We start from the raw sequence: 14,994 nt of genomic DNA on the forward strand, positions 1-14,994 counted from the left end.
AGAAATTAAAGACTTCCTCGAATTCAATGAGAATGAAGACACAACATACCCAAACCTATGGGACACTTTGAAAGCAGTGCTACGGGGAAGTTCATAGCGCTAAATGCTCACATGAAGAAACAGGAGAACAGTTATACCAGAGAATTAACATCACAGCTGAAAGCTCTAGAACACAAAGAAGCACACTCCCCAGGAGGAGTAGACACCAGGAAATAATCAAATTGAGGGCTGAAATCAATAAAGTAGAAACCAGGAAAACAATACAAAGAATCAACGCAACGAAGAGTTGGTTCTTTGAGAAAATCAACAAGATAGACAAACCTTTGTCCAAACTTACCAAACAGCAGAGAGTGAACACGCAAATTAACAAAATTAGAAATGAAAAGGGGGACATAACAACAGACACTGAGGAAATCCAGAGAATCATAGGTCATACTTTGAAAACCTGTACTCCACAAAATTCGAAAATTTAAAGGAAATGGATGACTTCCTGGACAGCTATCAATTGCCAAAACTAAATCAAGAACAGATAAGCAATTTAAATAGACCTATAACCCCTATGGAAATAGAAGCTGTCATCAAAAGTCTCCCAACCAAAAAAAGCCCAGGTCCAGATGGCCTCAGTGCAGAATTCTACCAGAAATTCAAAGAACAGCTTATACCAATTCTTCTCAAAGTGTTCCACACAATAGAAGCAGAAGGGTCTTTGCCAAACTCTTTCTATGAGGCTTCAATAACCTTGATCCCCAAGCCACATAATGATACAACTAAGAAAGAGAACTTCAGACCAATATCCCTCATGAACATTGATGCAAAAATACTCAATAACATACTGGCAAATCGGATCCAAGAACACATCAAAACAATCATTCACCACGATCAAGTAGGTTTCATCCCAGGAATGCAGGGATGGTTCAACATACGAAAACCCATCAATGTAATCCACCATATAAACAAGCTGAAAAACAAAAATCACATGATCATTTCACTAGATGCTGAAAAAGCCTTTGACAAAATCCAACACCCCTTCATGATAAAGGTCTTGGAGAGATCTGGGATAACAGGGACATACTTAAACATAATAAAAGCTATATACAGTAAACCAACAGCCAACATCAAACAAAATGGACAGAAACTCAACGCAATTCCTCTAAAATCAGGAACAAAACAAGGCTGTCCACTCTCTCCATACCTTTTCAACATGGTACTTGAAGTTCTAGCTATTGCCATACGACAAAAAATGGGGATCAAGGGGATACAAATTGGGAAGGAAGAGGTCAAACTTTCACTTTTTGCAGATGATATGATAGTTTACATCAATGACCCAAAGAACTCTACCAGGGAACTCTTACAGCTGATTAACACCTTCAGCAAAGTGGCAGGCTACAAGATCAACTCAAGAAAATCAGTAGCCCTACTATATACAGATGATAAAAGGGCTGAAAGAGAAATCAGAGAAACATCACCCTTTACAATTGCCACAAACAACATAAAATACCTTGGGGTAACGCTAACCAAACAAGTGAAAGACCTGTATCGTAAGAACTTTGAATCTTTAAAGAAAGAAATTAAAGAAGCCCTCAGAAAATGGAAAGATCTCCCATGCTCTTGGATAGGTAGGATCAATGTAGTAAAAATGGCAATCCTGCCAAAAGCAATCTACAGATTCAATGCAATCCCCATTAAAATCCCAGCACAGTTCTTCACAGACCTTGAAAGAACAATAATCAATTTTGTATGGAAAAACAAAAGACCCAGGATAGCCAAAACAACAATGCAACGTCCTGAGGCATCACCATCCCTGACCTCAAGCTCTATTATAGAGCTATAGTCCTGAAAACAGCTTGGTATTGGCACAAAAATAGACAGGTAGACCAATGGAATTGAATTGAAAATCCGGGTATTAACCCACACACGTACGAACATCTGATCTTTGACAAAGAAGCTAAAAATATACAATGGAATAAAGAAAGCATCTTCAACAAATGGTGCTGGCATAATTGGAGACTGGCATGTAGAAGAATGCAGATCGATCCATGTCTATCGCCATGCACAAAACTTAAGTCCAAATGGATCAAAGACCTCAACATAAATCCAGCCACACTGAACCTCTTAGAAGAGAAAGTGGGTGGTACCCTTGAACGAATTGGTACAGGAGACAGCTTCCTGAACATAACACCAGTAGCACAGGCAGTAAGATCAACAATTAATAAATGGGACCTACTGAAACTGAGAAGCTTCTGTAAGGCAAAGGACACAGTCAGCAAGACAAAAAGGCAGCCCACAGAATGGGAAAAAATATTCACTTATCCCACATCTGATAGAGGGTTGATCTCCAAAATTTACAAAGAACTCAAGAAGCAAGTCTCCAAAACACCAAAGGACCCTATTGAAAAGTGGGCTGCAGAACTAAATAGAGAGTTTTCAATAGAGGAGTCTAAAATGGCTGAGAGGCACTTGAGAAAGTGCTCAACATCCTTAGCCATCCGGGAAATGCAAATCAAAACAACTTTGAGATACCATCTCACTCCTGTCAGAATGGCTAAAATAAAAAACACCAATGACAATTTATGCTGGAGAGGATGTGGTGAAAGGGGGACACTCCTCCATTGCTGGTGGGAGTGCCAACTGGTTCAGCCACTTTGGAAATCAATATGGAGATTCCTCAGAAAAATGGGAATAAACCTACCACAAGACACAGCAACTCCACTCTTAGGCATATATCCAAAAGATGCCCATTCATACAACAAAGATATCTGTTCCACTATGTTTATAGCAGCATTATTTGTAATAGCCAGAACTTGGAAGCAACCTAGATGTCCCTCAACCGAAGAGTGGATAGAAAAAATGTGGTACATTTACACAATGGAGTACTATTCAGCAGAAAAAAACCAATGGAATCCTGAGATTCGCAGGCAAATTGATTACACTAGAAGAAACCATGCTGAGTGAGGTAACCCAGTCACAAAAAGAGAAACAGGACATGTACTCTCTCATATATGGATTTTAGACATGGATCTGGGGAGGGCCAGCCTACAATCCCATGGCCAGAGAGTCTGGGAAACAAAAACTTCATTTAGTGGCTGATGGAAGAAGAGGCAGACTCCTTCGGTTAAGTAATGAGCTGAATTCCAGAAAGCCAGTGAGAGAGAGGGAGAACTGATGACCAAGGGATTAAGACAGGGCTAGTTTAAACCCCAGAAAAAGCTGACCTGACAAAGGTTAACCCTTGAATCCCAGGCATCAGCCTGGGAATCCAGCATGAGACTGATCAAGACCCCATGAATGTGAGTGTCAGTGAGGAGGCCTAGGTAATCTATTTAGACTTGGGCAGCAGATCAGTACCCATCCCGAGTACACACACGGAGTTTGGACTCCCATCCTACAATGTGAGGTGCACTCTCCCACTGAACTCTTGGGGAAGGGTCTAGCCCCTGCCCTATATGAAATGACAGACTATGGACACCCCCATGGAGGGCCTCACCCTCCCTGGGGAAATGAGGGGATAATGGGGGGTTGGGAGGAGGGCAAGGGAGGAGGGGAGGGATAGGGAGAGGGACCTGGAACTGACTTATGAAGCAGCCTTGTTTCTTATATAAATTTAAACTGAAAAAAAGAATGAGATAAATGAACCAATATTTGAAAACAGTAAAAAAAAAAGAAAAATTGAACACAGTCTCCATTACAACTGACAACAAATCCAAACCCTATGAAGTTCACATAAAAGTCAGGGAAGATATCCACATAAGTTCCTCTGATGCCATGTGTCATGAAAATGCAGAAACTGAACATGGCTTTAGCAGACACTTCCCTTGGACATTTAGAGAGAGCTTGGCCCCTACACACCCCAGCAGAAAACAAATCCCTCTCAGTGCACAATGATTGGCTTTATTGAGGTGGAAGTGTAGCGTGTCCTGTGTGCTGGGATGAGGGTTGATACATCTCCCATTGTGTGGGATGGAGACAGCGGTCCATCTGGATCTCATAATAATACTGAGGGTAGATTCTGGTGGTGAAGCATCAGAGCCTGATACCTAGATACGCACCTGTGCTCTGCATGCTCCTCCCCTGTTAACACCTTAAACATTGTCAGTTTAAGGATATGAATGACACTCTCTTACACACACTCACCACATCGTTTTCTAGGAAACAGGCCTACATAACTCCTATCCTGACACATATGTCTCCATTTATGATTAGGTATAATACAGTGCTCTCACCTCTCTTGCCCTGCAAAGTGTCAGACCCCTCTGATCAACTCCCCTCACATACCATACAACCTCAAATACATCCCTAAATATTGACAAAACATTATTTCCCATTCAGCCACATAATAAGTGCTGGGTGTCAGTTCATGCTGAGCAAACAAACCCCCGTACCTCTTATAGATTCCTAAGCATTGAACCCTGAATGACACTCACTTTACCCCACATTAAAAGCTAGTTTTTGTGCTGTGCTGGATTAACTGCCACTCTGCTCAAAATGCACAGCTTTTAGTGGGCTCCACAGGATACTGTCACACCTTGGGACACTCACATGCACTGAAAGTTATTGAAAAACATTCATGCCATGTCACTTCCTGTAATGATAGATGATGACCTTTCAATAAACATCCACCTACAGTAGTCTCAAATATGTTGATAGGTATCATGCCTGGTGATATCCTAATGCCTCACACTTACACATATATTCAGGTATCCCTGGATAACAGAGCAGTCTCTGCCAACCTACTCTAAAATTATTAACAGGCCTGGATTGACACCAATTCATCCCATCATCTAACATGTATTTAATACTAAGTTGCCCTGCTAGATGCCCTATCCTACTCCTCCCCACTGATATGCATAGTTACTCATCAGAATCTTTAGACACCCTCCACTCCTATGACCACGCATCTACTTATGGTTATCAGGTGTTGTTTGACCTCCTACCTCACAAACCACTAGCTGTCAGACCATGATGGAAACTTCACCTCCTGTTACACTCATGAAATTGCCTGCCCAGTATTGACCCATTGGACTTCCTACCTCTGTGCTTGTCACACCTTCAGTGCCATTCACCATTTCTGAGGGACTCCTCCTGGAATTCTTCTCAAGCACACAATGTGCTTTGCATCAAGCTATACAACTGTTACTGTGCCATGCTGCACATTAACTTTATTGCAGTGGCATAAACAGTGATATCTATCATGTCACCTAACTGCCAAACGACCATAACTATGACATTCTAAGGTTGAGACAAAGTTTGTCACACAATCTTACGATACATTGCTGGACAACACACACTGCTATATCTTATGCCCTGATAGAACACACACACACACACACACACACACACACACACACACACACACACACACACACACACACACACTATGAGCCTGGTACTTTTATGAATTTTGTCTCATATACTCAAAGGCAAGCACCTATATATTTTTAACTCAGATTTAATCTTACATTAATATTGTTCTTATCCAAAGGTGGAAGGTAAGTAGGCCTTGCCAACCATGATTAAGAGTTCCTCCTTAACAAGCCCAGCAGTCATGGTGTCTCTATGTCCACTGATGACCATAAGGGTCATGATTAAGAGGAATCCTTGATCATGGTGCAAACCTTGATGACAGCCACAGGTTCAGTGTGAAGCAGTGGCTTGTGTGGCATGTGAGCTGTATTCCAGGACACCTTCATGTAGGGAGCAGCTCACCGAGTTTTCAAAGGGAACTGTACTCAACAGAGATTCTCAGGCCCTAATCTGTGTGAATCATCATGTTAAGGTAAGATTGAGTACAGTAAGTATATGTGTGTGGGAGAGGATGACATTCAGAAGCCTGACCTTGATGTCCGGATGAAAAGGAGCACTTGAGTTTGCCTATGCTAGCATCTCCAGCACAGCAGTAAAGTTACCATTGACCTGCTTGACTGAAGAGTAGTGACAGAATGAGAGACTACTGAGGTGTGGAAAGAGAGGTGTTATTTATTTGTGTCCTTGGCATCCAGCTTCTATTCTGATATCTGATCCAGGCCTTTTCTCAAACAATGGTGCATGTTGAATTTGTTGACCAGTACTTCATCACTGCAGGACGAGAGGTACCTTGTGTTTTCACTTACTTTCTAGAACCCTGACCTTCTGATGAGTCCCAGGTACACAGAACAATTAGCAGCTTGCTTAGTGGATGACAGGATTTTCAGTTTGTGGGAATCAACTGTGGTCTGGCCTTGTTTCTATTGCAGATCAATGAGACCTGGAGTGTGAAATGTTTAAATTCAGGAAATGAGACAGGAAAATTTTCTGAATGCTCTTTTTGTATTTTATGTAATTAGAGAGGATTCACCATGGTCCCTTGCTAACCTGAGCCTCTCTATATAGAATATCCAGATCTCAAAATCACACAGATCCAAGCCTGCCTTGTTTCCTCGGCTTCAAATACAGTATTGCATCACTGGTAATTTCTTCCAAACATATGAGGTAGAGTCTTACCAGTTTTTCTTTGCTTTTTTATCTGCACAGGGTCAGGGATTGATCAGAAGAACATTCATCCAGGATGGACTTGATTCAGGGAACACTCTACATCTGGCCTTCAGAATAGAGTCTGTGTCCACTGTGAACAGATCCCTGGAGGTGAGAAGTTCTGTCATGAATTCTGTGGTCCCAAGGCAGGGAACTGAAGGAGTTGTGCCCTAGCTGGTAGATCCTTGGATTTAAGGCACAGAGTGTTAACATGTAGGCCTAACACTGCTTACCCAGAATCTCCACCTGCAGTCCAGTTACAAGTCACATGACTTTAATCTGATCCATCAGAATAGTGAAGATTGTCTCCCTCGTGTGACAATTGAGTTCTTTCCTTTTAGGCCATCAGAACAAGTCTTTTAACCAAGGTGGGTCACTAAGACATTTGGTAGTTGTCTTGGTATTTTGAAGGCAGAGGTTTCAGTTCAAGGACAAATATGGTAGAGACACTGCAGAAAGCCACAATTCCAGATAGAAGCTTCTTGTTGTCATCATCCACCAAAAGGGTAGAAGCCACTTTCCCACTGTCTTCCAAGGTTAGTCTTATGATAGGCTACACATTGCTGTGTTTCCTTGTCAAATGTGTTTGTGTTGCACTTTAGTCCATTGATCGTTGTTCATATGTGCATGATAATGGGGAATCCAGGAGAGCAGGAGTCCTGATTCTAAATCAATTAGGACTTTGGGCAGCAGACTCTGGGCTGTCCTTGAGGGTAAAGGTGATCATTCCCCTCCCCAGTACACTCTGGACCATCCCAGGGGACCACTGTCTTATTACATGTCCTTTGTGTCCTGTCATTTGAGTTTTGGCCCCAATAGACCATCAGGTTTTACAGATGAAGGAAAAGAGATGGTTGGCTTTTGGGACTTGCTTGTCACATATAATACAGTCATCTTAAGATGCACTGTTTTCTGGAAAATTTCAAATACTGACACTGAATATGTGCTCTTTGCCCCATATCCTCTTCATATATCAATTTCATCTTTGTTGATATTTGAAACCATTATCTCCCCTTTGCAAATGGCATATTAACTTGTTTCTCTATATTGGTAGGAAATTTATAAATCTGCATTCACAATCACCAGTCTCAAACTATTCCAAGCTTCTATGTTCAGTGACTGAGTTGAGCTGGAGAGCATGAGAATCTGGGACACAGGGACAGCAAGAGACAATTTTCAGAGGGAGGATTTAGAGAGGATGGGAGAGACAGAATGGAGTCTCCATGGGGAGAGGGATGTGCAGTGGGGTAATAACAGTGGAGACTAAGCGCTGCATATTTCAGATTCCCTTTCCATCCTTTCCACATGTCCTTGTTTTAAAGTGATGAACTCTATACTTCAGTAGCCATCAGGCTGAAGATTTCCAGCTGTGGTCTGAAAGTGCAGAACTAGGAGCTATGCAGGAGTTACAGATGGCCATGTGCCCAGAAACTAGCATGAAGTGTCTGTGTCCAGCACAGGATTAGGTAAACCATCTACCACAGGTTTCTTCCCTGGATACTCCAATTTTCAAGGAAAAATGGTCAAGGGCTGACGTTAATATCATCTTAGAGTGACCTCTGAACCAAAACCATGTCCAAGGTGGCCATGAATGTACAGAACCTGTGGACTAGTGAAATGTTTCCTCCATGATGGCAAGGAAGTTGCTTCCCTTCTTGCCTCCTCCTCCTCCTCCCCTCTCTGCTGTTTTGTTTGCTGCCTTCATTTATATCTGTCTCCAGCCCATCAGAAAAACACAGTCCCACTGGGTGCTGGTCAAGTTTATGTGTTTGTGAGGGGGCCTCACTGTAGGGAGTTTTCTCAGAACTATATTGCTCTGCAGACAGGAATGTGACAGAAAGCTGAAAGAAATTGGGTGTCACTGTGGATGGAATGCTGGTAGTTTGCTCCATTGTGTAAGTGAGTTGGATTTTCCTAGCCTAGGACACAGAGGCCAGAGTTCAGTTCATCGTACTTACAACTACTTTGTTCCTATGTGTCACTGAGTACAGGCTTCAGGCTTGGACAGGTTGGGTGACAATAAAGTCCATTTGTGGACCCCACATATCATCACTGTGAGCACTATATATCAGCCTGTGATAGTGGAGAAGTTTTGTTTGATGGTGTTTCATCAATCCCAAGGGAATGTGTTTGTTCAGCTCATGTTACAGAGGACCAGAAAGAGAAAGTCAGCATCACCCTAGGCGTGGCTTCAGAGGGATGTTGAGAGAACTTGGTGCAGGTAGCACACATGTCTCCTCTCTGACACTAACAGCATTGAAGAGGAAGTGCTTGGATCAAAGAAGGTGAACATCTTCTCACATCTGTGTATTATGATAGTAATAAGACATGATATACATGACGATATTTCTATCACTCCCAAGTGACTAAACTATGCTGTGTTTTATCACCAGTGGTATGAAGATTCAATTTTGCTAGCAAAAAACAGGCCCAGAGACAATGTACTGTTTGTTGCTTGACACATGGCTCCTGTATTTGTCAGTAGTTACCACTAAAGCAGGCTTTAGCCCTGATGCCCTTAACTGACAACAATTCTTGGATAAAAGATACTCGCCTACCATGGAAGGTCGTGGGATCTCACAACAGACAGCAAAAGTGGACCCAGGGCTCCAAGCCCATGTGCTGGTCTCTAAGATTGTGATTCCCAGAATGAAGATATGAAGCCCAAGAGACCAGGTGAGCATAATGTGAACTGTTTATGTCACTGGCCACTGGAGGGAGCATGCTGTGGCCTTTACACTGTTACCTGAGAGAAGTCAGCTCATGATCAGGCTCCCATTCTTAAAACCTTCCTTCCTGGAGCAGAGCCGCTGAGGAAGAGGAGGAGCTCAGTCGGAGACCAGCTGGTGGCTGCAATGCAGAGCACCTAGGCAGACAGCCCCGCAGACTCCCGAGCCGAGCTCAGTGCAGGCGGTGCAACCCGCCACTATTGGCAGCCACCTCCTCCTCCTCCCCCCCCACATCCCCTCTGGCGGCTTCCTCGAGACACAGTGGCCCTGCGTCGCAACCCGCCTCTGCCGCCGGCCTTGCGAGGGAGCCGCACCAGGTGGCCAAGGGAATGGCGGCCTTGGCGCGTCAGGCTGGAGGAAAGTGCATACAGGGGGCGGGCGGGTGCGCTGAGACGGCCCCCCCGGGGCTCGGGGCGGGAGCCGGCTCGGGAGCGGGACGCGGAGTCCTGAGCGGCCTGTGACCAGGCTCGCCCCGGCCCCTCCCACCCTCTCCTCTGGCGGCAGTGGCGGCGGCGGCCGGCAGAGTGAGCTGCAGAGCCTGTAATATGGCCTGGAAATGGAAACAGAAGCCCACCCCAGATTACTTGATGCAGCTGATGAACAAGAAGCTCATTTGCAGCCTGCCCAACTTCTGCAGGATCTTAAACCACCTGGAGAGGCTGCTGGACGAAGAAATTAGCAGAGTACGGAAAGACGTGTACAATGACACATTCAATGGCAGTACAGAGAAAAGGAGTGCAGAATTGCCGGATGCTGTGGGACCTATTGTGCAGTTGCAAGAGAAACTTTATGTGCCTGTAAAAGAATACCCAGATGAGGAGCAGAACAGAGGCAAGCCCAATTGGGAGCATCCAAATGAAGATTTACAGGTACTGATCACTGTGGAAGATGCTCAGAACAGAGCAGAGATCAAGCTGAGAAGAACAGCTGAAGAAGTGAAGAAGTTGCTGGTACCTGCAGCTGAAGGAGAAGACAGCCTGAAGAAGATGCAACGGATGGAGCTTGCAATTCTGAATGGCACCTACAGAGATGCCAACAGTAAATCACCAGCCCTTGCCTTTTCTCTTGCAGCAACTGTCCAGGCTGCTCCGAGGATCATCACTGGGCCTGCGCCTGGCCTCACACCAGCTGCTGTGCGCACACCCACGCCAGCTGGCCCTACCATAATGCCTTTGATCCGACAAATACAGACCGCTGTCATGCCAAACGGAACTCCTCACCCCACTGCTGCAATAGTTCCTCCGGGACCTGAAGCTGGGTTAATCTACCCTATGAACACCCCTACACGTTGGCACCAGCTACATCAATCCTTGAGTACCCTATTAACCCAGTGGTGTGTTAGGGACCATGGCTACTGAAGTTCGAAGGCACGATATGCGTGTCCATTCTTACCAAAGGATTGTGACCGCAGACCGAGCCGCCACAGCCAACTAACCTATGACCTTCTGTCCTCTGAACTCTTCACCCAATGATGACCTGACCATGCCTGCCTGCTGATCAGTTAACTGGTGATCGCCTTTGCTTGCCTGTCGTCAGTGCAGCGAGCTGAGGCACTTGTCCGTTCGTCTTACCATCTGACCAAACAAAAGACAAAGAAATCGTCCTCCAACTCAGTTTTCCCCCGTTTGGGTGAAAGTGGTTCTAGAACCTGCACTGAATAGTAGTAAAGCAATAAGGCCCGATTCATCCCACAGCACTGATCATTATTCAATGCCCCACCCTAAGCGAACAGTAAGAAGGACTCTCCATAAGGGGAGACAGATGGCCCTAACTACTCAATGACAGAGGCAGTTACTGTGAGAGACTTGTAGGAACCATTTTCTTCTCATAGCGAAGTCAAAGCTCTCTCTGAATGTACTGTGTGACAATGCATCATGCATGAACCTTTGGTCAGGGATGTCATTGGTGAAGTGACTTCAAAAGTATTCAAAATTTGACATGCTGTTTGTTTGGTCACTACAGTGCCCTCAAAGGGCAGAAATTGCAGCCTTTTTTTTATATTGCTTGCCAAAATTTGAAGTATTAGAACAAAGTGTACCATGAGAGAAAAACTTAACAAGGACTTTTGAAAAGTAATGCAAAGAGCAAAACTGCGACACCATTTTTAAAAAGTTGAGTATCTGAGTTAAAATTTCCAAATCTTTATTTTATGCCACCTTAAAAATTATACAAGAACAAGGTACATGCATTATGTGTCACATTAATGGACAAACTGTTCAAATATTTTTAAACCTCCCTGTATAGAAAATACCATTAAGGATGTAAAAGCCATGCTTGTCTATTTGCTGTATACATGTAATGAAATTGTAGATAAAGTGTAGTGCATTGAAACACATGAACAAAAAGTAGATACTTTTACTCTACAAGGGTGCTGGTGCAGAGAAATATATGTATATTTTTGGAAATGAAGCATTTCATATTTTCAAGTGTTATAAAAAAAGAAAAAGAACAAAGAAACCCTTTATTTCATTAAATGATTTTTTCTGGTGGTTGTCAAGAAACAAACGACCAAAAGAGCATTTTTGTCTTGTTTTTTATTTTTTAAGTATTGGAATTAGTCTAAAGAAAAAGAAAGTGTCTTATTTTCCTTCATGGTCATTTAGTCAAGTGTCCTGCAGGATCAGCTCCTTCCTCAGAGTAAAAGTTAGTGTATGTCCTCCACCGCTCAGTATGTGAAAGGAGATAGGAGGGGAAACCGATGAGTAGCATCATGTAGCCATTTTGATTTTTATTTTGTTTGGTTGGATGAATAAATTTGCGACACTCAGAACACTTGAGGTGAGAGTAAAAACAACAACAACAACAAAAACCCACAGTACCAGTATTTGATCCAGGCTCATCTCAGCTGTGTTATACCTGGACATTTTAGGTGTTTATCAAAGGTCTTTCATGGGGAATAACACAAATGTGTAAAACAATAGACAGGTGACATTTATGAGTAATACTGGCTCTGAACAAACTTTCAAAAACTTAGTTGGCAGTGTTTTGAGTCAATTGAAAAAGCATGACTTTTGTAATCTCTGAATGCCTTTGTTCTCAGTATTATCACTATTGAATTATTTTCTTATTAAAGTATGTAGTTTTTAAGACTTTTTTCCTGACAGTATTATGTAATTTTTTAGCATGGGTAGATGGGAGTATCGCTGGTATGTTACCGTAGAGCTGACATGTATTTTTTGTCTATTCTTTATGATTTTAGTAGTTTCCTGCTATGTATGTACCATAACCAACCCAATGCCTATGAGAAACATGTAAGATAATGTATTTTCAGCCATTGTTACAAGCTTTTAATGTATTTTTCTATCTTGTTTTATATGTATGTTATATCACATTCAAAAGAATATTTTTCTTGATTGAGAAAAGGATACAAAATGCAAAATCCACAATTGTGAAAACTGAAAATTGCCAATTGTTTTGCAGTACTTTATTATATCAGGTGTCTTGTCTTTCTTTGGCTTTTATTTAGCTGATGAATGAATACATTTGACACTTCTGGGTTTTAGTTGGGATTTTACATAGCTTGCATTTTAATTAGTTGGTGCTCTTTCTATTAACCCATAGCATTATTTTAATAAATGTTATAATACCAACCTAAAAAACAACAACAACAAAAAAACCCTTCCTTCCTCACTGGCTGTCTGATGGAAGATACAGGATCAGGAGAGTCAAAACCAGCTATATGTACCCACATCTTTACACACAGTATTCCAACATTGTTCAGTAGCATAATTGTCGATCTTAATTGGTCTAATTAATAAAAAACAAGTGTCAGGTAAAGAGGAAAATGCTGAGATAACAGAGAGAAGGAGCAAGCCATGGCCATAGCTTACCTCCTTAGCAACTTAGCAGACAACAGAGTGAGTTCATGTTTCTCCTTTTATAGTCTCCCCGGCTATCTCAATCTGACTGTCTGAACAGATCTCTGTGGTTAGTAGTGGCAAGTTTCCTTCTCTGATCCTCAAGCATCATTGTTTGTGCAAGCAAGCTCTCAGCACACAGTTCTGTTTACTCCCCAGTGAAGGAACCTGAGACATAGTGATGTTGGGTACTTTGCTCTATTAGAGAGTGCATGACTGATTGGAACACTGTTTTAATTACTTTGACTCAGATACCATGACAATTGTGGTAACAGCCTGGGTCATATGAAGTCTCAGAGCTCAACTGCAGAATTGTAATTGACCGTCCTTTCTCTCCGCAGATCTCCAGGTTCTGCTGGTTATGTTCTGTGACAAAGGTCTTTTCACCATATGTGCATCCTGTGACATCTAGGTGAGTGTCCAAGGGTATGGGGGGTAGGAAGCACAGGGCCCAGGTACACAAATGGTGGTGGTAAAGTGCTTCTCCTCCTTGATACTAGATCCTTTTTACAGGACAATAGCAGGGAATCCAGGACAAGCTTCAATAAGATCTTCCTAGGAGACCACACTGAATACTACCTCAGAAAAGTCACATGGGATGAAAATGGAGATTGACCCATCCTCATTACATCAAGAATCTCCCAAAGAAAAACCTGTCATCTAAAAAGCAACAGGTCTATGGATGGTGAATGAATCTTCTGCAAGTCTTCTCAGGGGTGTACTATCAGTCTTTTCTTGTAGGTTCCTGGCCATAAGGAGAATCATAGACCCCCAACTCCTGAACTGCAGATGTGTACACTGAGCATTAGTGACAGTGAAGAAGGAGTATGCCTCTCAGCTCTGATCTTCTGGAAGATTACCATGTCAATGCTGACGACAAGAGGAGCTCAGACATTTAACAGGGCACTATGAAGACACGCTGTGGATTATGATTCAGTGGTCACACTTCCACCTTCCAAGTGCAGACAATGACTGAAATCACCAACAACATCTGTGGAATCTACAGGAGGTTCCACTATTGAAAACCTCCCAGTGGGCAGATATTGTTGAATCTCTACCCCTGCCCAACTTAGACTGCTTTGCATTCCCATAGTGTAGAAAGTTAGCTCTGACTCTCTGTCTGCAGGATAACCCAGAAAACATGCCTGATGCAGATAGAAAGTATCTCAGAAGACCTTGAGAAATGAATGTACTCCTCTTTCTGAACTCCAGACTGGATCTTGAGAAGGGCAGAGTCCATGGTGCCCTGTCCCAGACAATCACTAAGTTGAAAAAGGAGAACTTGAAGACATACAGTTGAACTATCATCACTAGTATTAGATAAATGTAAAAACCCATATTGAAAACTCAATCAGATTTCCTATATAATCTCTATAAATTGACTTTAAGACACTTTGCATGTGCCTGAGAGATCTTCAAATTAATAGCTCTTCATTCCACCAGTTGCTATTCTAGAGGTGTTAGATCTATGCATTTCATATATAGACTCAGTTAAAACCAGTCTTATTGTCCTACACCTAATAAAACAACCAATAGGACCCAACCTAGAAGAGATGCCAAGGGCAGAAGATATGCCTGCAGGCCCAGTGTCTAGTTCCACTACTTCACGTAAATCTTCCGAGATCCAGAAAGGTTACAGAGACATAAAGGAGACTCGACACAGGGAACAGAACACAAAGCTCAGAAACAGACACAGCTAAATCCTGTCACCGATTTTGTCATAGTCACCCATGTAATTCAAGGCAGAGATAATGGTGTGTACACAAAGGGCTGCAGAAAAACATTGAAAAACAAAGAATAGCGAACCCATTGGAAAATTGAACACAGACACCGTGTCAACTGACAGCAATGGAAACCCTATAATTTTAACATAAATGTCATGTGAGACATCCATGTATGTT

The 14,994-nt window shown here is 42.7% G+C and overlaps 1 long non-coding RNA gene and 1 pseudogene across 1 annotated transcript; both read left to right on the forward strand.

The window, feature by feature from the left end:
• Positions 1-9,253: 9,253 nt before the first annotated feature.
• On the forward strand, positions 9,254-11,617 carry LOC121138673 (annotated as a pseudogene).
• Positions 11,618-13,225: 1,608 nt separating this feature from the next.
• On the forward strand, positions 13,226-14,488 carry LOC121138674. Its single transcript, XR_005875559.1, has 2 exons — positions 13,226-13,505; positions 13,607-14,488. It is a non-coding gene; the product is annotated as an uncharacterized LOC121138674 (long non-coding RNA).
• Positions 14,489-14,994: the final 506 nt, after the last annotated feature.

The sequence above is a fragment of the Mesocricetus auratus genome, unplaced genomic scaffold (genome assembly GCF_017639785.1).
Source record: "Mesocricetus auratus isolate SY011 unplaced genomic scaffold, BCM_Maur_2.0 contig_9577_pilon_obj, whole genome shotgun sequence".
Lineage (NCBI taxonomy): Eukaryota > Metazoa > Chordata > Mammalia > Rodentia > Cricetidae > Mesocricetus > Mesocricetus auratus.